Here is a 27,838-nt window from a genome sequence, read left to right as displayed (position 1 = left end):
ATCCCAGAGTCAAAAATGCAGACAGACTTGGTAGCAAAGATAAATCTCAAACCAGATGCAAGATTTTTACACACATTTCACTAGGTTTTACAATAGGCCGTGGTGCTAAAGTCAGTCTTTCCACTGGAAAGGGTGGCTCTCGTCCAGGGCTTGGTGTGATATTTTTTCCAGAACCAGCTATGTCTCTTTTCCAAGAATCTTTTGCTTCTGCGAGAAGAAAGAAAGCGTCAGCTATGTAAGAGCTGGTCTGGCTCAGCCCTCGAGGCTGTGCTCACCTGCCCTTTTTTCACACCTGCTCACACCTGCTCCAGCAAGTGCGTCTGGGAACTCCAACCCAGACCAAGGCCGTCTCGCTGCTCTGAAATTGCTCAAGACTTAGACCCCTTGGCTCCATCTTTATAATTCTGGCCCAACAGTTCTAGATTAACTCAAAAAAAAATGTCAAAGTTAAGCTTTCTGGAGACACTCTCACTCGTCTTTGCAATGCAAAGCTGCTGACTGAGCAGAAATGTCTCAAGTGCTCTGTGCAGGTGAGCTGCATGTCAGACTCCAAGGACACCAGCTGACGGGCATCTCTGTGGTGACACAGGGCTCCAGGGCTTAGCACGCCCTCCTCATAGGTTCCGGCCCTGGGGTGCCGTCTTCCTGTCCGCGAGGGCAGGGCAGCTTCGGCATCGCCAGGAACAGACGGGGCCTCTTCTCTGCCAGCGCTTCACCGAGTTGGGTCATCTAGGGTGCCGGGACCTGGGCACACAGTACACCAGCTCCACGCACGAGTATCGAATGGTTTCTCTGAGTGGACTACTTCTCAGTCTAACTCCCTGCACTTCCAAGGGAAATTTCCTACCATTAGGAAAAACGGAACACAGGGTCACCTGCCAGAACTGGAGGCTAACTGTAAAGAGAAACACCATGGAAGCCCAGCCCTTCGGCCTCGTGTCGCCAGGAACCCTCAGAACGCTTTGCCCCAGAAAAGCTGACGGACGGGAGCCCGGGAGAGGACTCCCCATGGGAAAGGATAGGTCAGCGTGTCCCCTCTGGGCTAAGCATCCTTTTCTGGCCGTGAGCTGGCCTTCCCCAGCCTGCCACTGCTGGCTCGTGGACTCCAAGCTGGACTCCATCCGGCCACAGGCAATGGGGGGAATGGGGGCAAAGGGGGTGGGGGCGCCCCCAAGCCCATCCTCCCATGCGCTTCCAAAGGGCTCAAAGCACCTGGTCTACGCGGGAGGAGTTGAGGACAGAATCCTCCCCTGGCAGGGGCTCCCGCTTCACCCTCCCGGACCTTCTGGAACCTTCCAGATTTCTACAGCTCTTCTGCGGCTGTTCAGCCAACGGGAACCCTGCTGAGGCAGCCTACGGTTGATGGAGACCGCAAGGGAGAGGGCTCCACTGGGAAGCTCTGCAGAAGAGCGGGTGTGACAACTGCCCTCAAGCACCGTGAGGACGCCTGGAAGGAGTAAGAAAACAAGGCGGGCCCAAATTCAGCCCTTCAAGCAAAACTGCTTTCTGCCCCTGGTCCCTGATGGCGTGCCAGGAAGTGGAGATGCAGAATGGGCAGGGGTGTCCTCTGCCTTGGCGAGCAGTTTCCGGGGAGACTTGGCCCTGATTATTTCAATTTCGGCCTTTCCCCCCATGTTTTAGGAATGCACAAATCCACGGCATAAACATCAGGGAGGTAACTTTAACAGCAGATAATTTTTAACTGGACTGTTTCTCAGGCCTATCTCCGTAATTCTAGCTGATTAAATGACTCCCAACGTGGGGATTCTACTAAAGTAATAACAACCAGTGATCTACCTCTAGTCACCCTGGCACTAAAAACACCGTATCACGGGCTTTCACCCGATTTCATAAGCTTCTGTGAGAAAATAAAACTTAGAATGAAGACAGAACAATGATCATAAATACTTTTCCCACAAAAAAAGACCTGTAAAGCATAACCAGTTTCTGTGCAAACTGTGCTCCTTGAAAGGCTTGATTCATGATCGCCAAATGAAAAAACCAAAAAACCAAAAGGCACAGCCTTGACTTTTTTAAAGATACAATTTTCTTCCAATATTTGTCTGTTTATATTGTCACTGACTGCAAGCACTCACGTGACCACTGCTCATGTCAACCCACCATTACCAGGCACGAAGGGCATGTCTCGTCCTTGTCCCCAGATGGCAGGACACACAGGCATTTCTCCGGGTGGCCCAGAAAAGGGCGCTCATTCCATCAAGCACTTTGGGGCACCGCTGGAGCGGGTTCTGCACGCCTCGGACTCAACCACACTTGCGACACCTCTAACCAACCCAGGTCCCGTTACACAGCGTCACGAGTTACGTTCCAAACAGCAAAAGCCAACATGAGGTGTATTAGAAAACAGCATCTTTCGAAGTGTTGGATGCTATTGAAAAGATTAAATATCATTAGCAAAAACATTCCAATCCTGGTGATTCTAACAGGGTATTAACATGTACCGCGAAGGACTCTGATCAGAGGCATGAAACGCTCTTCTTTTTCCCTGAACGTCTGTCCAGGATGAAAGGCTTGGAATTCTTAATCGACCCCTTCCAGGAACGGACAAAACTGCGCAGAGCCTACGAGCTTTTCCACCTCCTGCCCTGCGCTCTAAACAAAGATTAAAAGAAAGATGCTGTAAAAAATGTTTTTGACATTTCCCATTTTGAAATATAAACACATTGATGTATTTTAATACTGTGAAACAGATAAAAGAGAGAGCCATATTTTTAAAGGGTGGAATACTTTATGGTAAAGTAAACAAAACAGAAGAGCTGTCCAGGAAGTCAGAAGTTATTACCCATGAGAAGCAGCATGTTTTCTTCATTATAGAAACAAGCAGGTCCAAGTTGGACACGTGACGGCCAAGGCCACATCCATCTTCCCAGGACTCAGCCCCACGGCAGGGAGAGCCGACTGCCCAAAGCCGCAGAAGGATGCTCCCCACGGGTCTCAGGTGACAAGGAGAATGTCCTCCCAACCCTGCTTCCTGCGTCGCCACCAAGCACCTGCACATGCGTGTGTACACACACACACACACACACGCGTGCACAGGCACACACAAGGGCCTTCCCTGACTCATCAGCCTGAGTACCTGCAAACGACAGGTGCTCCTCCGCCTCGTGCCTCCACCCATTACCTGGATCCAGTCATTGTGGCTGGAGATGCAGTTCAAAGCCAGAGCCCCTGTCTGGCACAGGACGGAGAGTAAAGACTGGCATCTTCCATGCCAGCCATCACTTCCCCCCAAGCCATCACTGCCAGGCATGCGAGCAGCACAGGAAGCATGTCATCGCTCGTGGCTGCACAGCTCCCTGGGTCCCTGAAACAGCTCGCCCCACGCGCAGAATGAAGGTCACGTCCAAGGAGGCAGGGAGCTGGCGGGGGCAGGAGTCCAGCTTCCCAGGTGTGGTTCTCAGCGTGTGGGTCTCGGCCCAAGTGAGACCCCTGCATGTTCGGGCACGAGGGGCGGTCAGCAATCCTCTCCTAAGATCCAGCACGTGCCAAGAGGACACAGCGTCCTCAGGGAGGAGACGTGCGCGTGCAGCTCATGAGCTGGTCTTCGGGGAAGTGAACCCGTCGCCTCACGCTCACGTCGCCATTTCTACAGAGACCAAGATGCTTCAGCACCAAAGCGACTCACTGTCTGAGGCTCCACATTTATCTTACAAGGTGGGTGTTTGCAAACAACCTGCCCGAGACGCCTCCAAACGACTGCACGGGACAGAAGCGTGCACACATACGGGCTCGCGTGCACACACACCACCAGCATGCAGAGCTTTCCAGCTGACCGACCGCACTTACTGTCACCTCTCATCGCTCAGAGTTCATAAGCTCCTTCCCGCCACTAACTCAAGGTCAGAAAGTCCCGCTACCAAGTTTCAGGAGCCCACCCTTCACGCTAAATACTGCGCCGAGTTCTGAGCATGCGAAGGTGAACCTCCGCCGACCAGCTGCCTGGGTTTGCGGGGTGGGTCGCCCTGCCCCCCGACAGAGCTCACTTAGAAGGCGACCGTCAGATGTCATTCGGCGTAGACAAAACGCAGCCCTCAGTTCAGCATTTCTTTCAGACAACGTCTGCCCACAAACTACGTAAAACTGATGTGTTTTGTTAAGCTGAGGCTTTCGTGAGCGTTCCCTCTGAGAAAACGGCAGTCGAAACCTGACGTGAGTCCACTTCTCTGCGGCGATGCCCCAGTGGGTGGGCCCAGCCACAGCCGCGACGGACGCTGCAGGCACATCACTCCACCAAACTCGGTGCGCACAGCCGGAGGTACACAGGAAGGCCAGGGCCAGAGCTGAGGGAGGACCCACGGGGGCGGGGGGGGGGGGGCAGACCCCGTGGGCCCTGACCTTGGACGAGTCAGCCTCCCGCAAGCACGCGGGATGGGAACGGTCGCTCCTGCGCCCGCCCGCGGGGCTTTGCAGAGCTGCACTGGGCTCGGCAGGACAGAGTCCCACACGGATGAGGGGAGGCGGGACATCGGCCAGTGCGGGGGCACTGCACAGGGACCCTGATCAGCCCGGCTCCCAGGCCACACCCAGGGCCTCAGCCAACCCTGGGCTGCAGGTCCCAGACACCCTGCCTCGAGAGCGCGAACCACTCGGGGCCTGCTGGAGGTGGAGCTGTGGCCCGGCTGCCTCCCAGGGCCCCTTGAACTACCAAGTGCTGAGAAGCTGGCAGTTCGGGCGACCGGACCCTCCGCATCCGCCCAGTGCTCGGCCCGGCAGGAGACAGACTCTGCAGCCCCGCTAACACACCCCCAGGCCTTTCCCAGCATTTTCTTTTCAAATGTTTGCAGACTCTATATCTGCTCTATAGAATATACATTTTGATTCTGAAAGTAGGTTTAAATTTAGATGTAAAAATTGTAGAATACTCCTGAGTCCTTTATTTTCAAAATGGTATTTTCTTGACAATGAAAAGTTACATTTATCTAAGAGAAAACTCGTAAACTCAAAGCTGCTCCCTGTTCAAGAGTCATAACCTGTAACACACAATTCAGGAGTGTCTGAGGGTCCCCCGTCGCAAGCCCTGAAGGGCAAGTCCTAAAAAGACCCCGATGCACAATTTCTCATTTTTTAATTATACAAACTTTATTTTCTCATGCATATGTGTGTGTGTGTATATACACATATATATTACGTACATATTACATTTGCATATGTGTGTATATACGTATATAAGCAAGTGGAATATTTATATCATAGCACCATCTGTGATAGGTTTTTGGCACCCATAAAACAAGACTTGGTTCGATAAGGTCCATTCCACAATGAACAGAGAAGATGAGCCTGTTGGGATAAGGCTGGAGAAGGAAACATCAAAGTTACAGTGAGTCTTGGCCTGGACGGTGTGCTGTGTTTCTCTCCAGGCGTGTAACAGTGTTTGCATGAGCGAGACAGGCAAACAGGGAGAGGAGAGAGGGTGGTGTTTGTTATAAACTCTGCTGCCGGGTTTCTGACTCGGAGTTACGGCCTCTCCATGCATGTGCAAACGTGGAGAACGCAATTACACGCGCTCACTAGGAACACCTTCCTGGACGTACTCGGAAGGTCTCCGGGGGGATTCAGATCGCATTTCGAAATCGCTTAGCCTTCCAAAGATTTCACTGTAAACAACCGCTGTATCAGCAACGAACAGAGGTTTAGGGTGACTCGAGGTTTAGGGGTGCACAATGGCAGGAAGAGGGTTTCGTAGATTCTAAAACCGCACTCTCCGAAGAGCCCCCCATCCCCTCAAGGACAGAGTCTAATTATCTCTACCGCAGTGGCGACGCCTTCCCATTTCACACACAGAGAGGCCAGTGGAGCTGTGCTCCCGGGCGCTCCGTGACGTACAGCGACCCGGGATGGACCCTCACGTCTGCTGGTTCTTAGTGCGGGAGGTTAGCCAGCAAACTGTCATCTCTGAGACAAAGTGCTGGGGAAAACCAGGATGCACTTAGGTTCAAATCTAGTTGGAAGAGAAATCAACAAACTGAGTGAAAGATTCGACATGACACACAGGAACAATTAAACGGCAAGGCAGTTTAACATGTGAATTACCAAAAAAAAAAAAAAAAGATTTCATTTTTCAAATCTTCCAAATGTGTTTTAAGAAATAATCCTTCTGGGAGAAATCAGGACAAACAGGAGTCCCCAGGTCACAAACAGAACAGGGAGCCAGAGACAGTTCTGGTGAGGACATTCCTTCCTGGAGGCCTGTCGGGGGGAAGCAGGTCCTTGGTTTGAAACACTGCAGGCTCTGGGGTTCCAGAAAGGCAGAGTTTAGTGCTAGGAAGACGGGGACAGTCCAGGGAGGAGAGGAAAGGCTGGATCCTGAAGCTTCTTTGCATGGCAAGGGTGCTGCTTCTACCCCAAACTGGTGTTTCCTGGGGGTGGTTTAGGGACTAAAAAGATGGAGGTTTGGGGGTGGCACGGAGCCACCATCCTGCCCCAGCCAGCACTGCCTGACAGGAGGCTTCGCCCTTGCCATGCCACTGAAAAAAAGAAATCCATTCATTTGGTTAAGAATTTTGCAAAGGTGGCTTTTATGCTAGATGTCAGAGACTTTGGGAACCAAGAGATATGGACAGAGGGGTGTCCCATGAACTTCCGGGCCCGCAAAGGAAGACTGTGGTGATGGATGCATAACGAAGCCCCTCCAGGGCGTAGCTCTGTCCAGGCTGCGGGCGGGAGTGGGTTTTGGGTTGAACCTCCCGGTGCCAAGCCCAGTGCAAAGCCAGACACACAAGCAAAGGCTCTGCCAACCAGTCTGGGGGTGCCCCCCTCACTGAGCCCAAGTACACGGAGGTGGCTGCTCTCAGTCAATGACCTTAGACATCAGAGACCACGGTCCTTGAGGAGGCCTGGTCCTGCTCTAACTTGTCTTGGCTCGACGAGTCCACTTCACAGCTGAGGGCTGGTGCTGTGGGTGACTCTGCTATAGCCAGGCTTACACTCCCAACGCAAAAGTTCTCTGTCAAAGAGATGTGTACTGAAATCCATGCCTTGCAGTGCGTGTGGCTTCTGCCCGTGTGAAGCAGGCCAGGGGGTCCCCAGCCAGGGTGCAGTGTCACCTGGAATAGCATTAAACACAGGCACAAGGACGCGACCCTCTGCCCCATGGCCCCGCAGGAGAACCACCACGCAAACTCTGTGCAGGCCGAGGAGTGTGCTGGGTGCGCTTTCGGTGGCCTGCAGAAGCAGCCTTCCTGGAGATGACACAACACTGTCATTAAACCACTTCAAGCCATCTCACTGCAACATGGTGGCACAGGGTCCCCTTTGTAGTCTGCAACTCCTGTCTTGAGGAGGGTTTTAGACTTGCTGCTTCTCAACCTCTGGTTGCAGCGGTGTGCTTAAGAACAAAGGGAAGGTTGAACCTCTCATTAGAAACAAAGTTATAATTCAGGCCCCTGCATTTCCTCCAGTGCGTTTGGCGCTAGCGATGCATCAGGAGCAGACTGTCATCCCGGGATTCGATAAAACCATCATTTTGGCAAAACAAAACAAAACAAAACTTTGGCCTTAGGAAACCGTGAGTCATCTGTGTGATCCTTCCAGCTGTGCTTTGCACGGGGAGTAATAAATCACGCGTAAATAATAATCACCAAAATTAAATGTGTGGCTGTTAGAGAATTCCTTGTCATTGCTCCTCACTAATAACAGTAATTTGGTTAAGTAAACTGTATTGATATCAAATGCTCCTCGTGTGCAGCTTTCAATTAGCAGGTCGAGCCTTCCTCCTTCACAGGACACCTCGTTTCACTTGATGTTTCCTCTCTGATCGCGTGGAAAGTTTCCCTTCCTCTCGGGCCCTGATGCCTTTTTCTTCTTTGATTTTCTGATCTGGTTTTCCTTTGATGGCTCCATACCACACGGGGCTGTGCTGCTACAAACAGCCCCAGGGCAAGGTCAGGCAGGTGGAGTCCTGGGTCAGGCAGGTAGAGTCCTGGGTCAGGCAGGTGGAGGCCAAGGAAACCACATCCATGGAAAAGCTTTGCCATGAGCATTCAGTATCACACGGCGAGAGACAGGCCAGAGTCACGAGGAAGAAAGGACTGTGGGGCGGCCGGGGGCTCAGGAGAGAGGAGCTGAGCCCACCTCAGACCCTGCAGACCCCGTGCCCAGGGTCCTGCCTCCCTCTCCCTCCATGAACCACCTCAGGACCAGGCGGGCCGCCCGCCCCCACCACTGGCCCTGGCAGAGGCGTCCTCGCACTTCCAACGTCTCAGAGAGGTTTCCGAACTAGTAATGACGGGAAAAGGTGTGAATGTTTTAAACAGAAACTTTGATGAATACGCAGTGCGGCCAAGGGCATTGGCCAAGGTCCTGCTCGGGCTGGGGGCCTGACGTCCCGCCGCCCCCCCCCCCGGGCCTCCCATCGCTCTGGCAGCAGAGGAGGCCGGGCGGCCGCCTGAGCTGTGCGTGTCAGAGCTGTCTCCGGACGTCAGGCCCTCGCTGGGGTCCAGGCTGACGCCAGAAGAACGTCCTGCACCCCCTGCCTCCTGGAGAGCCGGTGAGCCGAGCTCGGGGCTTGGCCTGAGCGCTGCTGAGCTGACGGCCTGAGACCAGGCGGCTGCTCTGGGGAAAGGACGGCAACATCAAGGCTGCGTCCTCCCTGCCCCCAGGAGAAGGTGACCCCACCAGCAGGGGAGGGCACGCCGGCACGCCCTACGGGAAGCGGACAGAGACACCTCAGTCCGAAGGCGTGTTTTCCTTCGGGCACCGAGTCCCCTTTCAAGGGACGATGGCTTCGTTGTCAGAGCAGAGAATACACCACCCAAGATCACCTGCCCTTCCAGGGCTGGGACCACGACTCTGCCCCCGCGTCAGAATGGTTCTGACAGCCGTCCTTTCTCAGTAACCATGCCAGAGCTGCTGACTCTTTGGGGGGGGGAGGCGTCAGCCCGGCTTCAGGATGGCTCTGACAGCCCGTCCTTCCTAGGTAACCATTCTGGAGCCACTGACTTTGGGGGACGCTCCCAGGGAAAGGCAGATCACCTGGAAGAGCCTCCCCTCCAGGCCCCTCTGCCACAGGCGCCCCTGCCCACCTAAGGGAAGCCTGCTGCCTACAGCCCTGACCTCACTCACGACTGCTCAGAGGAGGAGGGCGGGTGAGAGGTCCTAGACGCCACCCCCACTCCTGAGAGCCCGGAGGCACCGGGAGGAGCAGCCAGCACCCGGGCCCAGAATAGTGCTCCTCTGTGAGCCCCAGGTCCTCGCACAGCCAATGGCACTGCCTGGTAGGGTGTCCAGACCCCCGAAAGCTCCAGAGTGGCCGTGAGGGTGGCTGCGGGCCTGCCCCTCACTCCCTGGGTCTTCAGCCACCAGCTCGGCCCCTTGAAGGTAGACACACAGATTGGGGGCTGTGGGAAAGTTTTCTTTCAGAAAAACAAAGACGCTGCATAGGAAGACATCTGCGGCCCCTCCCAGTCGGCCAAGGTTTTATCAGAAGTGGTCCGTGCTCTTCACAGAAACGAGGGGATACCCCGCAGCAGGGAGGGACCGAGGGCCCGGGTTCCCATCAAGCACCCCTGTGGGCATCGCCGGAGTCCTGAGGACCCTGCGTGCTGGATGGAAGCTAATGCCACGTGGGCGTCCCTCGAAAGGTGACAAGAGTGGGCTGGACGGTGCATCTTAATATCACTGTGGCCCCTGCAAGGACACGGCCTTGGAAGAGGACTCTGCCCAGTGTGGAGAGTTAGGGTGCCGCCCTGGCCCCCGCTGAGCCACACCCAGAAACAGGCCACGCTGAGGACGACGAGGCAGGTACCGTGTGCCCCAGACTGTGCCCTGGCCTTGTGCCCCCCACAGGCCGCCTCAGAGCCCCCACCCCCGCCCCCTCCCCCACATGCACACGCAGCACAGCCCAGAGTCCTGGGCGCCTTCCTATGGACCTGAGTTCTACTCCCAGGAAATGACAGACAGGTAAGGAAATCAGGCCTCGGCACTGAGCTCAGGAGGTGCTGTGGCTCTGGGGGCGGAAGAGCGGCCGCCACTCTGGGCCTCGCACTGACTGGGTGACGGCAACCCACGGCTCCAGCCCAGCACTGCCCTTTCGAACCCCTCGCAGCGTCGGCGGAGGGAGAAGGAGCAGCGGGCTCCGGGCGTCCCCTGTCGAAAGGGAACCTGCCGCCGCGTGGAGGGAACGCTTCCCCGCATCTCCAGGGAGGGGAGCCCTACCCAGCCCGGGCCGCGCGCGCCGCTTTCTCCTCCACCACCTGGGGGGCCGCCCCGGTCCGACTTTACCACGAGGACTTGGTTTTCCGCCCACTGGGAGCAGCTCGCTGGCCTGAGGGTGTCAGCGCGGCCCGGCCGGGGCACGACTGGCTCTTAGTGACAACCAACAATCCTGCGGGTGAATCGACGGCAAAGCTTGGAAGACAGCCCGACGCGTTCCGTGTTTGCTCAAGTCGGTGGACCTGCGCGGTGGACTGCACTAACCTGTCCTTGTGGTTTTTCCTTTTCCTGAAAAGGGATATTTGGATCAACTGAGGAGCAGATTTTGCTTGGAACCCCTAAGCGTGTTTCCTGTCCCCAGCTTCCCACCACGCTGAGAAGAGCGCTTCATCGGCTTCCCCTTCAGACGGCTCAGCCAGGGAGACGGCAACCCGTTAAAGTCAGCTCTCAAGCGACAGGGTGGAAGTTATCCTTGGAGAAAACAAGCTCGGGCTGCTTAAAAATAGCCCTTGCTGGAGACTGGGTATTTCTGGACTGTCTCTGCTCCAAGGCTTCTGCGGGTTCCTGCGAAGGAGCCAAGGCCCTCATCTGTCTAAATTGCCTTCTGCTGCTGCGAGGGTCAAGGGGTCGAGCAGACGCGGAAAGACAACGGCAGTCACAGCTGCTCTGCCCAGAAAACGAGGAGAACCTGGGCAGACACCACGAGGCGGGCACAGGGCCCTTCTGAGAAGGAGCGGCCGGCCGGGCAGGGCTCAAAAGGGCCGTCTGCAGCATCAGGCCGGGCTCCTCTGTGATCCCTCCTAGTCCCTCTCAACGTGCTCGACGTGCTTATCTTGCTGGGGCCAAGTGTAACCGGACGCTAACTCGCTCTCAAATGAATGATCTGACCTCCGCGGCCCTGTCTTCTGGACGCTGGGCCCCCAGGCACAGAGCCGCCCCAAGTCCAATGCGGCCGTGGACACAGGATGGGAAAGCGGGGCGGGACGCGCACACCCAAGAGCAAGCCCGCCCGTGGCTGGAAGGAGGCCTCCTTAATGGGCCGGGAGGACGCAGAGGGCTGGGGCTGCTAGGCCCGGGTTGGGGGCGGGAGTGGGGTTCCGGGGCAGAGGAAGCTGGAAGCAGCAAGGGAGGGAGAGCCCGTGGTGGCCAGCCAAAGGGCCACACTGAGGACTCTGGTTTTATCCCACACGATGCATCTTAATATCACTGTGGCCCCTGCAAGGACACGGCCTTGGAAGAGGACTCTGCCCAGAGTGGAAAGGCAGTCCCCCAGCTCCTAACCCGCCCCCTGGACGCTGCCTGGTGAGGGTGGGGCTGTGATCCTGGGAGCCCCCCGCTCCTGGCACTGCCTCCAGCCAGGCTCCGCAGAGGGGGAGGCTGGCGGCAGGGCTCAGGGCACAGGGAACAGCCGGCCCAGTGTTGATTCCTGCCGCCTGGCAGCAGAGCCAGGAACAGGTCCCCACTGAGCAGCTGGGGCTGATCCCCGGTTTTGTGAATTCCTAGAACCCACCCTGTGAGCCTTTCAGAGGGGCCTGTGCTGGCCCAGCAGCGACCCCTCCCCAGAGCTGGGAACCCAGGTCTGTGGGCCCGTCTGCAGCTTGAGGGCAAAACATGGTTTAAATGGTCAATCTGGACACTCGCCCTAAGGACCTAACACGTGTGCAAGTGGCCTCAGCGGGGAAGAGAGGAAGCAGGCTAGACACCCTTCTGAGGAAGCCCCACCCAGGCCAGCAGGAGGGGACGGTACCTGCCTCGTTCTGTGACACTGACATTTTCCCGCTGCCAAAATCAAACCAAAAGATGCACCCCCCACCCCGAAAAGACACCCACATACTTAATGAATGTAGACTGAAAAGCCCTTAGTGAAACATTAAGAAAGCAAATCACACCAGGAAATACCTAAAAAGTACAGTGTATCACGACTCGGTATCTACACGTCAAGTGAATTTAGGGCGGGAACACAGGGTTGGTTTAACATCCCACAAGCTTCGAAAGAAAAGCCGTGGGATGATCCCAACCGATGCAGAAAACGCGTCTGACAAAACCCAATACCCATTCATGCCTTAAAAACAGCAACGCTCCTCCGTCAACCAGAGGCGCTTGCCCTCAGTCTGATAAAAAGTGCCCCCAAGCCCGCAGCGAACATGACCCTTAGAGGGAAAACTCTGGACTCTGTTCCTGTGAGACTGGGAACAAGGCAAGAATGTCCCTCTCATCTCCTCTATTCGGTTATTGTACGAGGTCTTAGTGCATAAAGTAAGAAAGAAAATAAAATAAAGATTAGGTGATAATAATAATAAAGCTGGCTTTATTTACAAACACCATAACTGCCTATGTGGAAAACCCTAAAAAGTCTATAAAAGAAAAAACTACTAGGAGTTCCCATCGTGGCGCAGTGGTTAACAAATCCGACTAAGAACCAAGAAGGTTGCAGGTTCGATCCCTGGCCTTGCTCAGTGGGTTAAGGATCCAGTGTTGCCGTGAGCTGTGGTGTAGGTCGCAGACACAGCTCAGATCCCACGTTGCTGTGGCTGTGGTGTAGGCCGCGGCTACAGCTCCAATTAGACCCCTAGCCTGGGAACCTGCATATGCCGTGGGTGCGGCCCTAGAAAAGGACAAAAACAAAAATCTACTAGAATAAGCACAACGTCATAGGGTATAAGGTCAATATAAAACTGTCAATGGATGCATACGTGTATGTGTGACTGGCTCACTTTGCTGTACTGCAGAAAACTGACAGAACACTGTAAACCAACGATAACGGAAAAAAGTCATTTTTAAAATAATAAAAAAATAAAAATAAAATCGAAAAATACAAAATATTAAAAAAACTGTCAGCGGAGTTTCTGCAATGAGTGATGTGAAAATATAGTTGAAATGCAATAGTAATTAAAATCAAACTAAAAGCATAAAATGTGTGATACAATTAATAAAATAGGTGTAAAACCTACACACTGAAAAATATAAAATGTTAGAGAAATATAAAAAGAAAGACCTAAATAAATAGATGTACCATGTTGGTGAATTGAAGCCTTACTCAGAATTGTTCAGATGCCAATTCTCCTCAAATTCATGTACAGATTTGATGCAATCTCCATCAAAACCCCAGCAACTTTTTTTCCCAGAAAATGACAAAGTTCCTTTTTTTAATGTATATGACATGCCAAAAACAATTAGAATAACCAGAATATACTTGAGAAAAAAAAAAAAAAAAAAAAAAACAAGCCTAAAGAATTACATCCTCTGATTTCAAGAATAACTGTGAGACAGCAGTAACCAGTCAAAATACATTGAGATGGGACAAATACATTTTTGGGGCAAAAGACAGAAACAGACTCATGCCTATGCAGGAAATTTTTAACAAAGGTGCTGAAACAACTCAATCACCCCAACAATTAGTGCTTGAATAACTGGCTGTCTCTGTGAGAAATACAAATTACCACCCCTGCCAGCATGAACTTAAATGCACAAGTTAAGGCTGCAAAACCTACAGAAGAAAATAGAAGGAACTATGTTTTCAATCTTCAGTTGGAAAAGCTCTCCCAGAACAGAGAAAGCACAGACCAAACGCTTCAGGAAAAAACGGAGGCTTTGTCTGCTCCCGAAGCACTTGTACACAGACGGCCAAGCAGGGCACATGTTCGGGGCGGGGGGCGGGGGCGGGGGGGGTCTACAGGCAAATCTCACGGAGAACCTTCACCTGAGACACACAATCAAACAGCCCAACTGATAAAGGATTATTTAACTCAGCGGCAACTCCGTAAGAGACCAACCGCACTTCAAAACGGGCTGAGGCCTTGATCAGGCACTTCACCACGGAAGACAGAAATCAAAAATATCCCCATGGAAAGGTACGCAGCAGAACCGTCAGAAAAGTGCACAGGGAAACCACGACGAGTGCCACCCATCTAGAATATGCTCTAGAATGGTTCAAGTTAAAAAGATTTACATCAAAGGAACACGGGCCCTTTGAACAACCTGTGCGGAGCTTCTTGCGAAGTTAAACTCAGACCAACCTGGGACCGCCACTCCTATTTCCAGGCACTTGCCCACTAAGACACATATTTGAAAAAATAAAACAAAAACAAGCAAACAAAAGCCCACGTAGCGACATTTAGAACACCCTTCCTTAATACAGTCAAAAATGGGAAACCACCCAAGTATCCATCAACAGGAGAATAAACAAAGGGTCCCAGTTCATGTCATAGAATATTACTCAGCCACTGAAAAAGAATCGACTGCGGACACCTGCAAAATGAGAGTTGAAAGAAGAAACCGAGACGTCCCGGGTGACGGCTCCGTTTCTAAGACGCCCCACGACAGGCGAGAGGTGTTTGTGCCGCTAGAAATCAGACCTGCAGCTGCAGCGGCAGAGCTGGAGGCAGACGGGGGCTCTCTCTGTGACAACGGAAATGACCGGGGACTCGACGGGGGTCAGTGAAAGCCTCAACCGCATCGCAGTGCCCAGGTGAGATGTGTGCATTTCAACCAAATCCGCTGTTAACGTTATGCCTAAGGAAGGAGAGTTTGGTTTTTTAAATTCTAAATTAAAAAAAGATAACCGTTTCCTTTTCCCCAACTTTCAGTGAAAACATCCATCTACAAACCATACTCTTGAAAACAATCAAACAGCACAACTAATAAAGGATTATTTAACTCAAGTACAGCATCCATCAAAATATTATACAGCTACTATGATGATGTTACAGAAAATATTTAATCATAAGAAATTCACAATCTTAAGTGAAAATCTCAGCTTATTAAACAGGCTGTGCAGTCTGACTCCCAGTTTGGAAACTGTTTCCCTGAGTGTACACAGATACAGAAAAAAGGCCAGAAGAATTTACACCAGAATGTCATCTATTTTTAGGTTACGAAACTACATGTCATTTTAAATTTTTTGATGCATTCGGCATTTTCAAAAATCGTCAGCAATGAATATATGTCACTATGATACCAAGGGGGGATTATTTTCAGAAAATAAGATTAAAAACCATAGCACTGGAGTTTCCCGTGGGGTAACGGTCTGGCATTGACACTGCTCCGGGTCAGGTCGACGATGGGGTGTGGGTTCAATCCCTGGCCTGGGAACTTCTACAGGCCGTGGCCACAGCTGAAATAAATAAATAAATACATTTCCTTAAAAACAAACAAACAAAAAAAAAACACCACCATAGTACTGGAGCTCCCTGGTGGCTCAGCAAGTTGATGATCAGGTGTGGTTACTGCTGTGGCGTGGAACTATTTTCAGAAAGTAAAAATAAAACCGTCTAACCTTCTCATAGTACTAAAAAGAAGCCTGGGCTCTCACACCCTCCCGGGCAGTCAGTCACCTTGCGGCCCTCGCCTTGCTTCTCTGTCCTGCTCCTCAGGTCCCCGGTTCCTCACCCTTCAAATCAGAATGTCCATCCCCTCACCTACTTCACGTTGCCGTCGCAGAGATGACCAAAGTACACATTATCTGTAAAGGCGATTTCAAAAGCCTAAAGCACCACAAAACCATGAAGCCATGTGGCTGGATTTCTGTCCACCCGGTCCTGTCACCACTTGGCCACCTGGAGTCTCCAGGTGCCCAGCGGAGGCCAGCTTCTGCTGGACCCGCTTCCCCATCCGGGCCAGCCTCTGGCCTGAGCTGCTGCGGAGGTTACACAGAAAGTCTGATGGATGCAAAGCAGTATCTGCAGGCTGGACAGACGAGGCCCCGTGCACAGCACTGGGAACTGTGCCGACAGCTTGTGAGACACTGTGACGGGAGAGTCCGAAGGCGAGTGTACGTGTATACGCAGAACTGAGTCGGTTTTCTGTCCCCCTGAAACTAACACTGGGTTGTAAATCAACTGTACTTCAATTTTAAAAAAAGAAGGCAAACGAGAAGGCAAGCTTAATGGAAAGTGCCAGGCCCCCCATTAATTCCGCCAATACGTAGAGATTATCTACCTCCCGGCCTCCGCTGGCTGGACGTCGGGGCTGGCCTCACTCTGAGACCTTGCCCCCACCCCCCACCTTTTTTATGGAGCCACTGGCAAAGAAAGGTTACCGGTCCGAAGTTGAAAAGGGACCAACGAGATGAGGTCACAGCCCTTCCCCTTGAGCAAGAGCCATCATTTCAACCCGACCCTCTTCTCAAGGCACGAGCGCCGTCGTGAAAGCAACATCACAGCGAGTTTCTCTGAGATAAAGAGACTGTGCGTGTTTCTCACACGGGAGATGCCACATCCGCCGCGGGCAGTGGAGAGCAGCTTTGAAACCACAGGGGAAGGGGTTCAACTTCTCCCACTTCCACATGTTAGCGGTGTCATCTTGGGCAAGTGGCTTACACATCCTGACCCAGCTTCACCACCTATACAACAGGGATGGTGACACCCAGCCTCCAGTGCCACTGGAGGGTTACGGAGAAGGGGTACACGTGTTGTGCCAGTTCTGTTCTCTGTACCTCACACCGTCCTGTAAGTTAGAAGCCTGAGAACTTCGTCTTGTTCTCTGCAGTGTCCCGGGTACAGCGGGTCCTCAGGATTCGTTGAAGAATCAACACGTGAAAAACATGCAGAATGATGGCAAAGGCGTGCGTGTACATTTCAGCACTTGCCACGGAGAAATCCACCAGCAGAAGCTTTCCTCTAGCATTTGTCACGGGGCAGTCTTCCATTTGGGGATGTGTCCTTGTCCTCTCGAACTTATGACACTGTCAGGCAGCGGCTGGGCCCAGCTGGGCCCCACTTTGCACCCCCAGCTCCCACCCCCCACGTGCCCGGAAATGACCAGGCAGTGAGTATTTACCGAATCAATAACGAATATTTTTCAACAGCAAAACGGGATTCCATCCCTTGGCCTTTTCCCTGTTTTCCAAACCACGTCAAGGACCACTGATTTCTCGGCAACTTTTCATCTTCACCCGGCTCCCTCAGATTCAGCACCTCCCCTCTCCCCAAGCTCACCCCCAACCCCATGTCTCAGGGTTCAAGAGCGGCTTTAGAAAAGGAGCAGACGCAGGAATGACACCCGTGCAGGTGTGGATGCTAATCGGATGCCGGTACTTGGTATCCGTGGAAGAAAGCGAGCCATGCGGCTTCGGCTGCTTACACGACATACCTGCTCTGCCTTGCTCAGCCCAGTTTCTTCCATATTTTCCTCCCCTAAACTCCCTACAAACACCTTTTTACCCAGCTCCAAGATGCTCCACCATCTTCTGAACCGCCAACTTCCGCCACCTCCCTTGGTGCCCCGTGGGCAGGCCACCTTCCTCCCGGTGCCTGAGTCTTAGGAAACGTCGCTCTAGAGTCACGGCTACACTTAGAGTCCAGCAAATTTTAAAGATTTTAAACCCATGGGGTTCCTGTCGTGGCGCAGTGGAAACGAATCCGACTAGGAACCATGAGGTTGCAGGTTTGATCCCTGGCCTGGCTCAGTGGGTGCAGGATCCGGCGTTGCCACGAGCTGTGGTGCAGGTCGCAGACGCAACTTGGATCTGGCACTGCTGTGGCTGTGGTGCAAGCCGGCAGCTACAGCTCCGACTGAACCCCTAGCCTGGGAGTCTCCATATGCTGCAGGTACAGTCCCAAAAAGACAGATAGACAGACAGACATTTTTAAACCACTGTATCGCCCTAGAGCCTCTCTAAAGTCAGTCCGACTCTCTAGGGAGAGACCCCAGCGCTGAGCAGCCTCGGGCTGTGAGGCATGCATTGCTCCACACGGATTTGCAAGGACACACCTGAGTTTCACAGCCTCGGTGCTTTTTCTTACTTGGATTTCAAGCATGGGGTAAAATCTGGAACAGGAAAGTAAAGCGACTTTTTTATTTCGAGGTCACAGTATTTATAAAACTTTCTCTTTTGCTCCCCTCCTGGGAAACCTGCAATCTCAAAAAATGTCAAAGGGACTCACATCAGTGGCTGAGCACATGACAGAGATTAGACTGGATTTAAAGGCCGGTCTGGAGGATCTGGGCTTGACTGCAGGCACCTTGATAGGAAACACACAGACACACAGAGGAAATCCTGGGTGTGCCTGACAATCGCAGATAAACCTCCACAGGGACCACGTGCACCCCAACCCAATACTGATCCAGAGCGGCTAAGAGATGTTTTCTTAGAGGTGAAGGACTGACCGGTCCTCAGAGCCATTTGGTGTTGGCTTAGTCACAGGACAGCAACAGAGAAAACACAGCAGCCTTAACCTCCAGAGCTATCGCCCAAAGAAAACACATTCCAGCAATGCTTCAAATGGCAACAGTCACTTCTGGAAACGAGGCCTCCTCTACACCCAGCACAGCTCCCAGGGTCAGGGCGAGGCCCTCAGGTGGGCACAGAGGTAGCCACCACGTGGGACACGGAAACTTATGGCAATTCTGCAGTTCAACGCTTCTTCCACCTGTTCCTCAGACCCTTTCAGCCGCATCTCGGCGGGGGGGGGGGGGGCGGGGGGCAGGTTCGAGGGTAAGATGGCTCGGGATCCGTGCACTTCTGTTTCCACTCTGATGTGCTGTCCTTGTGCACATGGAGCAGGTGAGCATGTGCCATTACTTATAAGGCAGGTGACAGCAGGTGAGTCTGGCGTGTAGCCGACACCTGGGGGACATTTGTTGCTGCGGTGACCGGGTCTCTCCAGGCTGTACTTACCCCTCCCGGAAAATGCAGGCACCTCACTTCCCAGCAGAAGGTCGCTCTGCCAGAAGGACAAAGATCCAACCCAGGGGTCATGCTGATTAGCTTTTCCTGACTATCCACTCAGGCCTGAATTGAAACCAGTAACAGTGTTACTTGTAAATGTGACAAAAGAGTTAGGAGGGTGATGGGGGGGGTGTAAGAGAACTCGTGGGGGGGCACAGGGCCCTCAGGGGTTTTGCTTCCTCCCCACGCCCTGATGACTGGTGGTCACGCGGCGCGCGAGTTCCCCGGCGGACCCAGACGCGGGCCTCTCCCGGATGCTCGGCAGTGCCCTCTCGCATTAGGAGGTACTCAAGTTATGCAGAGAATGTTCCACTTGGCTTCTGTGCAGAGGATTGCTCGTCCCGCTGGAGCGCAGCCTCGGGACAGGCCTGAGAAGAAGTCTGCAGCGGCCCAGAGGCCTGTCACCACCCCCGGGGCCGGGGCCAGCCGCCAGCCTGCCGATCCACGCGCAGCTGCGGGCTCGGCTCTGACAGCACCGGCTGCGTCCCCTCCAGCCGCCCTGGGAGCCCGCCTGGCCGTCTCCTGACGCCTCAGTAAACAGCTCGCCTGAGGTGGACGTCAACTTGGAGACTCGTTCACACTCTGAGCAAACACCTCCCTGCCTCCGGCCTTGGCGTCTCCGCGCGGCCCACATGTCTGCTCGCTGACCTGGGGGCTCAGGGTTTCCCATCCTGGACCTGTCCCCAAGCCCTGGGAGGACCTGCTGCTCTGGGCCCTTGGCCTCAAGGGGCTTCCCACACCCCCAGGCAGGGAGGACACCAACAGCGGTGCCAGCAGCACGCAGCATCTTGCTTCTCATGCTATGGTGCTCCCTCACCAGCTAGAAAGGGAGAAGAAATTCCTACGCAAAGGCAAACCTCACCAGACAGCTGGTGGGGGGGGGTTTACCAGATCAGTGCCCACAGAAGAACGTGCATTCACGGACCCTCGGCGGTCTCACCACGGGGAGCCAGAGAGTCGCTGTGGGTCCCAGAAGTCACAGGAGTAGGGTGAGAGCACAGGTGGCCTTTGAGAGGAGGGGCACCAAAGGCTGGGGGGGGTTCACGACATGGGCTGTTGGCCCCCGAGCACAGGGCACAGGGTAGCTCGGCCTTGTCACCTGCCCCCAGGTCTTTGGGTGTGACCGAACCAACAGCCATGAGAACGTGCCCACCTCAGGGCTCGCACCCAGGCCACCAGCCCCAACGCGGAAAACAGGTCAGCTGGGAGCCACCTCCTTGGGGTCCTGAACGGAAGTCTGGTCGCACAGGGCACAGGGCTCGCGCTTTCTCAGCCATGTGAACGGGAGACAGAGCTGGAGGATGCACACCAGCCAGCAGAGGACACAGGAGCCGAACGGCCAGAGACAGAGGCCTGAGACCACAGGGCCCTGGGACGGCAGGAGGAAGCTCGGGGAGCGGAAAGCAAGACACGGGAGGAGGGGCTGGCACGGGGTGGGGGGTGGATGGCATCAGGAGATGCCAAGAGAGGGACCCTCCAGCCACCGTGTGACAGGGGACCCGCCGCAAGTCCCCTAAGGGCACGCGTGCCTGGCGCCTGACCCTTGTGTTAACACCCCAAGGTATGTCTTTTGCAGCCGCTCCTTCCCCTGAAAATCTGGTTTGCGGACCTAACAGAGCAGGTCATTCCGTTATGAGTGACAGCATTAGGTCTGTTCTCTACAGATCTCAGAATACACACACAAACAAAAAGAAAGATTACAAGGTACCTTTTTGGTTCCATTAGCCAGAGAGAGCAATGTTCAGTGGGCGGGGTTTTTTCCATATTTACGGGGCAGATTTAATCTATCATGTTTATTTGGTCCCACCTTTGTTAAGGGCTTAACAAATAAGATGAGGCCACAATAAACCAAGAAAAAAGTAGTAAGTTTTTCGTGATGCAAACTGTAGTCGATTTAAAAGACTCATTTACTTACAGATTAGGATCCCAAGCTTTTCAAATATTTTAGTGTTGAAATTTTATTTCTTCCAGGAAACATTCCGTGGTTACAGGTCACAGAGGGAGTATCTGTGATCAGATTTTCGTTTATGTCTTCTTGGTTCTATTTTTAACACGCTTCGTTTTTAGCAAAATTAACAATTAACAAACGTATCAACATTCTGATGTTTTTGGAAATTGTACTGCTGCATGCAATTCCAAAGCCCGGGAGCTCTGAGCCAGGTCCACAGGGAGACTGAGGAGCCGTGGGAGCTTCCGCAACGGAGAGCTCTGATCGCCGCTCCTTCATTCCCGTTCACCCGCCCTCACCCTGGCTTTCGGGGGCAGACCCTGCACAAAAGGTAAACTATTATGATGCTATTTATTAGGTGCCTATGGCACCGCCACCCACGTGCCACCGCCACCCACCACACATCACCGTTTAAAGGGTCTCTTTACCTCTTTGAGAAAGAAGGTATGCTCCCCACAATGCGGAATAAACCACAGCCGCAACTGCGCCTACGGAAAACAGCTCCTCAGAACACCCCAGGCCCTCTTACCATCTCCCAAGTTACAACTGAAACGAGAAGGGAAATTACTGAACCCACATCCCAGCAGGCACAGACATCCAGCCACTTAATTGACAGAGACGGAGAGAGGGAGGCTGGGGAGGGGCGGCCCACTTCACCCCCTCGGGAAGGAACAGGCCCACGCAGCACAGAAGGGAAGGCCCACACCCGTGGCCCCGTCCGTCTTTCTGAAAGGCTTCGGAGCTTTAGAAGCCCAGGATTTTTCAATGAGCCGTGATGGTCCCTGCCGGCACGGACCAGGCGCTCTTCTCCTGCAGACATTGTTCGAAGACGAAGACGAGAGATGGGGAGGCCGGGCGTGGGAGTGGGGGCAGCGGCCACCAAAGAGTTAACGGCAGACGACCCGACCCCCCAGGACAGGGATGGGGCTTTGGAGCTGGGCTGTGGGGCCAGAGCCTCCCTGGCCACAGACGCCTGAGTTCAGGGGCTGCCCACCCTGCAGCCAAGCCGCTGGACGTGGCCTGGCTCCTGCAGGCCAGGACCTTGTGAAGAAGCCCCAGGGCAACTGCAAAGACTCGTTTACAACAGAGGGCAATGCAGCCTGGCAGCCTCCCTCTGCAGCGCACAGGCACACACCTGAAACTTCTATAACAAAACTAGATTTTTTTTACAACGTGTCTTTTTTCCATTCCGACAAACACATACTCGAGTTCAGGCCCTCCCTTGCCTTCTTTGTGCCTCGAGCCTCAGCTTTCAAGTGCATGAAGTACCGAAGGTGCTGGTCCTGCCACGGCCCGGGACCGGGAAGGCGTGAAAGCACAGGCCCAGTCAGTCATCACCGTTCCGAACACCGCACCAGGCCTGATTCAAACCCCCCCGGAACAACCGAGCGCCAGCTGCAGAAGCAGCTGGTGTCACCACGCAGCCGGGAAGCTCAGCCAGACCAGAAGGAACAGGCCTGGTGCAGCCAGGACAGTGGACTCTGCGATGGACGCCTGGCTTTCTCAGTCCTTCGTGCCAGGAGAGCCGCACGGCTCCATCAGGAAGACCAGAGCAGGGTCAGCACCAACTGTGCCCCAGGCCCTGCGCCCCACACAGTGGATCCCACCAGCCGCTGTCTTCACCTTCACCTTCACGAACCCAACAATATCCCCTGGGACACACTGGCAGGTGGGGCTTATACCCATGGGGCTGTGGGTGCCCCCAGGTCTGCTCTGCCCTAGAAGGCTCACTAGTAACTGCCCCGCCTGCCATGCTTCCGGCCCCTCAAACGCAAGGGGGTTCACGTGCCTCCGCCCCCACTGGGTCCCAGGTCTGCCCCACCCCCACTGCGTCTCAGGACTGCTCTTTGGTCCAGGACCAGGCTGTACTGCTTCAGTCCTGAAATCACAGCCCTCTGTCCTCCCATCACCTTGACAACAGGGACAGCGTGAGGGATGCAGCGAGGCACGGGCTCCACGCCCTGAAACCCTCAACCTCCAGCCAAGCCCTTGGGTGACCCTCGGCAAAAGGCTCGCTGCCCTGTGACGACGGCTCTGCCCAGGCAGCTCCACGGGGAGAGGGACGACAAAAGCCGCCTCCTTCTGCGCGGGCATGAGCTTGGCCAGAACCCCACCCCCGCCCGAGGCAGCGCCCTTGGCACTGCTGACAGCCAGTGGTCCGATCTCGCCAGGCTGCCCCAAGGCGCCGTCCCGGCCATGGGTCCCACAGGCGGAATGAGGACACGGAGCCCTGGGGACAATGGAGCCCAGGCTTCCAGTCCTGACAGCAGGTCAGGTCAGGCTCCTTCCCAGGCGCTTTCAGCTTCGGTCTGCAGTTGGATCTCATTTCACTGCTGTCATTTCAGGCCCTCACTGCGAGGCCCCAGGCACACTCTGCACCTTAACAGCCAGGCAGAGATCCCAAGAAATAAATTCAATTTCAATCTTTCCAGGCGCTGAAAAGCAACCACGTAAGAGAACCCTGATGTGTCTAAACCCTCCAAGAAGAACTTCTCGGAGGAACAACAACCAACACAAAGGTCTCACAGTGTCAGGAGCGAGGTCAGGAAAGAAAAAGAGAAAGAAAAGGAAAGAGAAGCCAGACAGGGACAGGGACAGATTCCTTCTCCATCTTCCCGATTCATTACCCTGCTGTGTAAACACCACTAACTCTGAGCCCATTTCACCGTGAACGCTCACCAAACGCTACACACTCCGGCTACCGAGAACCTGCCTCACGACACCTGGAAAGCCACACACAATGCCCGTCGTGCGAGTCACGCGCCCGTGGTGCGCGTCTCAAAGCAATTTGCTTTCATCTTCTTTCTTGCTCCTTTGCTACAAGCCCAAATTCAAGTACATTCCAGGGAATAATGGTCAGAGAACAGAAAACTGAGTGTTTGCAGAGAAACAAACTCAGCTGCTGTTTTCCTCCAAGTGGACTGGGCAGGCACACATGCACCACGGGGGACCTGCCCCCCGATCCCCGTGGGCACCACACTGCCTGTTCTCCACAGGAACCACCAGGAAAGACCGGCTGCCCTGACACCAAGCAGCTGACCTGACCCATCCCCTGAGATGGCTCCGCCACAGATCCGGCCCCCAGAGGGATCCAGGGAAGGTCCAGTGGGGCCAGGACCCGACCCCAGGAGGCAGGGCGGAAGGCAGGGACTGAAGGAGAGCAGGCGCCTGCCCTCGGCCGTCGTCTCGGGGTGGGGGGTGGGGCAACCCGGCTGTGCCCAGCCCTGCGGGCGGGTGGGCGGGCGGGCGGAGGGACGGACAGCCTCCCAGCCCTTCCCTGTGGCTGCAGCTTCCCGGCCTTCCTGAGCAGGTGTGAGCCAGGCTCGCTTCCAGCGTCCGGTGTTGAGGTGGGCCTCACACTCAAGATGCCCGGGCACTGGCCACCCCGTGCGAGCAGGAGCAACGTCCGTGGAGACGGGAGCCCCAGGCGAGGCAGCTGCCGTGGGCCCCTCCCCCCGGCCACCCTGCGTGTCCCCAGCACCACCTGGTTCTGGGGACGTCTGCACCTGCCATCTGGGCGGAGAACCACCTCCAACCTCCCTTCAAATGGGAGACTTTTGCTCAAGGGAAACGGCAACAGCGAGGCCGCTGGTCACTACACTGGGCCAGCGGCCCCTCCGACCGTCCCGCTTCCCGGTGCCCGGGCTGTGCTGGCCGCTCCCCCCTGGAAACACACAAAGGAGGAGCCCACGGCTTAGGTCTGCACTGGGCAGCTCCTGGATGTCACAGTGGGACTCGAGAAAGTCAACGCTGACGCACTCACGCTCCCGTGGGTCACTCAGCAGGGTCCCTGTGACCTAGGTGTGGCTGGGGCTGTGTCCCCTCAGGTCCTGAGGCAGTGACAGCAGAGGCATGGCCCTGCCCCAGGGGCTCCTCATTCAGGGTGGGGTGGCTGCGTGGGAGCCTGCCTCCCCCAGCAAGGACCCAGGCGGAGGCCAGGGTGGTGAGCAGCTGAGAGCACAGCCCCTCGCTTCCGTGTCCGACAGGGAGCAGCGCGTTCAGACCCAGCGGCTCGGGGGGCGGGGGGGGGGTGTCCCACCAGGACAGGGGCTGCTTCCAGGCGCGGCTATTATTATTACTAAGAACATTCACACAGACAGAAGCACCACAGGGGACGGCCAGCAACAGCCAGTGCCGCCTCTTTTACTCCAAAGCGCCCAGTCTGACAACAGAAAGTCTGATGCTCCCTCGTGATCAGACACCCCCCGTCCACAGGTTTTCCTGAGGCAGGATCTGAAGTCCTTGACCGCGTCTCGGGCGCCTGCTCCCCGAGGCAGGGGCCGGTCCCGCCACCACGACCGCGTGCAGCGTCGCCCGGCTTTCTCTGCCTCGGTCCATACCTTTTACTGCATTTTCTACCTCGTAAGTGTTTTCTTACTCTGACAAGTGATCCGGCGATTCTACACCCTGCTGTAATTCTGCGGGATTACACGGAGCGCAGGTCTGGATTCACAGCTGTGTGTGAATACGTGGTATATATTCTGGACGTCATGAGGCAATGGCATCACGTATCATGTGTATTTACCAAAAACAATATGTGGGCGACACCTTGAAAAGGTTTCTGAAAATCTTTCAACCCTTTAAACTCCTGCCTGTGCCATGAATACACCGGGAAGGCAGCTTCTTGCGTCGGCTGTCCGGTTTCTCAAACACGACAGTGGACAACCAGTAAACAAGAGGGAACGTGAGCTTGAGGGGAAGCGCGTCTGTTGTGTGAACTGCACGCTGCTAGTTCAGTCTCTCTCGGACCGACTGCCTATCCACTTTTCTTCATAAACATTTCCTAAGGACAAAAGTATTTCTGCACATATGGGCCATGTCTCTGTTTTGGATGTAAAAACTTCTGGCATTTCGCTGACTTCATTTCACTCTGAGTCATCCTCCCACTTGCTATAAACATCAGGGGATTCTGATCAATTAGGAATAACTGAGATGCTTTGGGCATCACACTGCTATCGCTCTGAGCTTCCCAAGCGCAGGGCTCCCTGCCCAATGGGCTCTTCTCCTAATCATTTTTAAATTTATATTTTCTGTTTATTTATCGTTCCTGAAACAGATGGTCTAAGCGGAGTTTTTGTGAGACGCCAGATACAACGCTGCCTGGTCCGGTGCTCGAAGGGGATTACACAGACTGCCCGGGCCGGGCGCCGCGGGCTCGCTCCCTGCCCCGACCCTCCTAGAGGAGCCCTGAGGACTGTGATCCGCACACGGGTGACACTGCAGGAGCCTGAGGGATGGACGACCTCTCCCGGCTCCGCCCCGAGCCCCGGAATTGCGCAGTGCACTGGTCTTACAGGCGCGCGCGCGCACACACACACACACACACACACACACACACACACACACACACGGTGGATTCAAACCCACCCGCTGGAAAAAGAAAGAACACACACACACACACACACACACACGGTAGATTCAAACCCACCCGCTGGAAAAAGAAAGAACACACACACACACACACACACACGGTGGATTCAAACCCACCCGCTGGAAAAAAAAAAAAGAACCCAATGCTGATCGAGGTTCTCCATACGGCCTGAAGCAGCGGCCAAGACAGCGGAATCTCTACTCTCAGGAAACTCAGTTCGAGTGAGAGGCAGGCAGGTAACCGACAGGACCTCAAGCCTCAGAAGGCGCTGTGAAAATACAAACCGTGCGATCTGAAGGCACAGGAGGCATGCAGACAATTTTAAGGTCAGGGAGGAACGCTGAGGCAGGAACATGCAGGTTGTGGGGGAGGAAGCTGCGTAAACGCCTGCGAGGGCAGCACGAGGCCAGCAACTCGAGGGCCCGTCTGTGGGCAAAAAGTGTGGCTACAGCCGCTGGGTGGTTTCCGCTGACGGTGGGGACAAGGGTCCTGACCCCGAGGACCCTCCAGGCTGGATCTTGCAAAACGGAAGGCAGCCAACTGGCATCTTAGGTTCCCCACCAGTCTCCCCGCCACCTTCCGACTGCCATCTTCCCAGGCTGTCATATCAGCGCCTTATTCTGACAAGTCGTTTCCTGCACCAAAGCCAAGCGGTCCCCAGTCCACCCGGCCCAGCCCACATGCCACTGGGCACTCACTGTGAGAAGGGCTGGGCGAGGTGGGTGAGGCCCATCTGCTCACAGAGCAGAAAAGCCCTTGTTTTCTGCAGACCCCACACCAAGAAGAGCCCCACTGACCCAGGCCCCTTGACTCTTCCACCAGCTGAATTCCGCAAATTAAACGAGGTTCACCAGGCAGGCTTTCAACCTCGGCCCACCTGGCATTTAGACCAGAGACTTCTTCGGGGTGGGAGGCTGTGCTGCGCATTCAAGCCTACCCACCAGCATTCCTGGCCTCTGCCCTCTGGATGGGATTAAATCCCTCCAACTGGTGACAATCAAAAATGTTCCCGAGCACAGTGCCCACTGTCTGCCCTGTGCCCAGACCCCACACCGCCCACTGCCCGCCCTGTGCCCAGACCCCGAACCACCTTCAGGCGGGACCCCGAGGCTTCGTCAGAAACCGCAGCCTGGAGGGACGTGGTCCCTGGCCTCGCTTTCTTCCCGAGCTACTGACCCACTCGCACCGTTTCAGTCTATCTTCAAAATCAGTATGAAACCATCCTCCCTGTGGGCATCTTCGGAGGCCGGACGAAAGCACCTGTCAGGTGCAGGCCCGGGAGTGGCTGGCTGGTCCCGCCCGGTCCCTCCCTCCCCCAGACCAATGCCCCCCAGCCACGTGCAGCAGATCCGCACGAGGGGCCTCGGCTGCACCTTCTGAGGGCCCTCCGGACCAGACTTTTCTAGGCTATTCTCAGACGCCCATGACTAGCAGGCCCTTCGCCCTCTTGAACCATCTGGGAAGGAACGACGTGGGCACAGGGGCTAAGGGTGGGCGGGGTGGGCAGAGAGCAACGGCCTCCCTCACCCACGCCTGCCACGGCCTGTGGGAACCAGGCCACGGAAGGCAAGTCTAGGAAGAAAACACGCCCGCAGAAAACCGGTCGTCTTCTGAGGACGCGTCGCCAGCAAAGACCAGTCCGCTGCCTGCCAGGGCCCCTTCCTGGGCACGGACACGGGAG

General features: G+C 54.9%; 1 protein-coding gene across 7 annotated transcripts in view; it reads right to left on the bottom strand.

Moving 5' to 3' along the window:
• LOC110255791 (uncharacterized) overlaps window positions 1-27,838 on the bottom strand; it is a 266,124-nt gene that overhangs the window by 115,244 nt on the left and 123,042 nt on the right. The window contains exons 2-3 of one of the 7 annotated variants that reach the window (XR_014818934.1): window positions 10,435-10,458; window positions 10,240-10,342 (exon numbers count right to left, since the gene is read on the bottom strand). The exons of the other annotated variants lie outside the window; for them this stretch is intronic. The gene's annotated coding sequence lies outside the window, so the exon portion shown is untranslated. The remainder of the gene's footprint in view (window positions 1-10,239; window positions 10,343-10,434; window positions 10,459-27,838) is intronic. 7 annotated transcript variants of the gene reach the window in all.

The sequence above is a fragment of the Sus scrofa genome, chromosome 11, assembly GCF_054392235.1.
Source record: "Sus scrofa isolate SSC_HxYL_T2T_F1_AM1 chromosome 11, Sscrofa_HxYL_maternal_Yorkshire_Landrace_v2.0, whole genome shotgun sequence".
NCBI classification, from domain to species: domain Eukaryota; kingdom Metazoa; phylum Chordata; class Mammalia; order Artiodactyla; family Suidae; genus Sus; species Sus scrofa.
The sequence above is the reverse complement of the archived record's forward strand: the minus strand, read 5'-3'. Positions and strand labels throughout refer to the sequence as shown.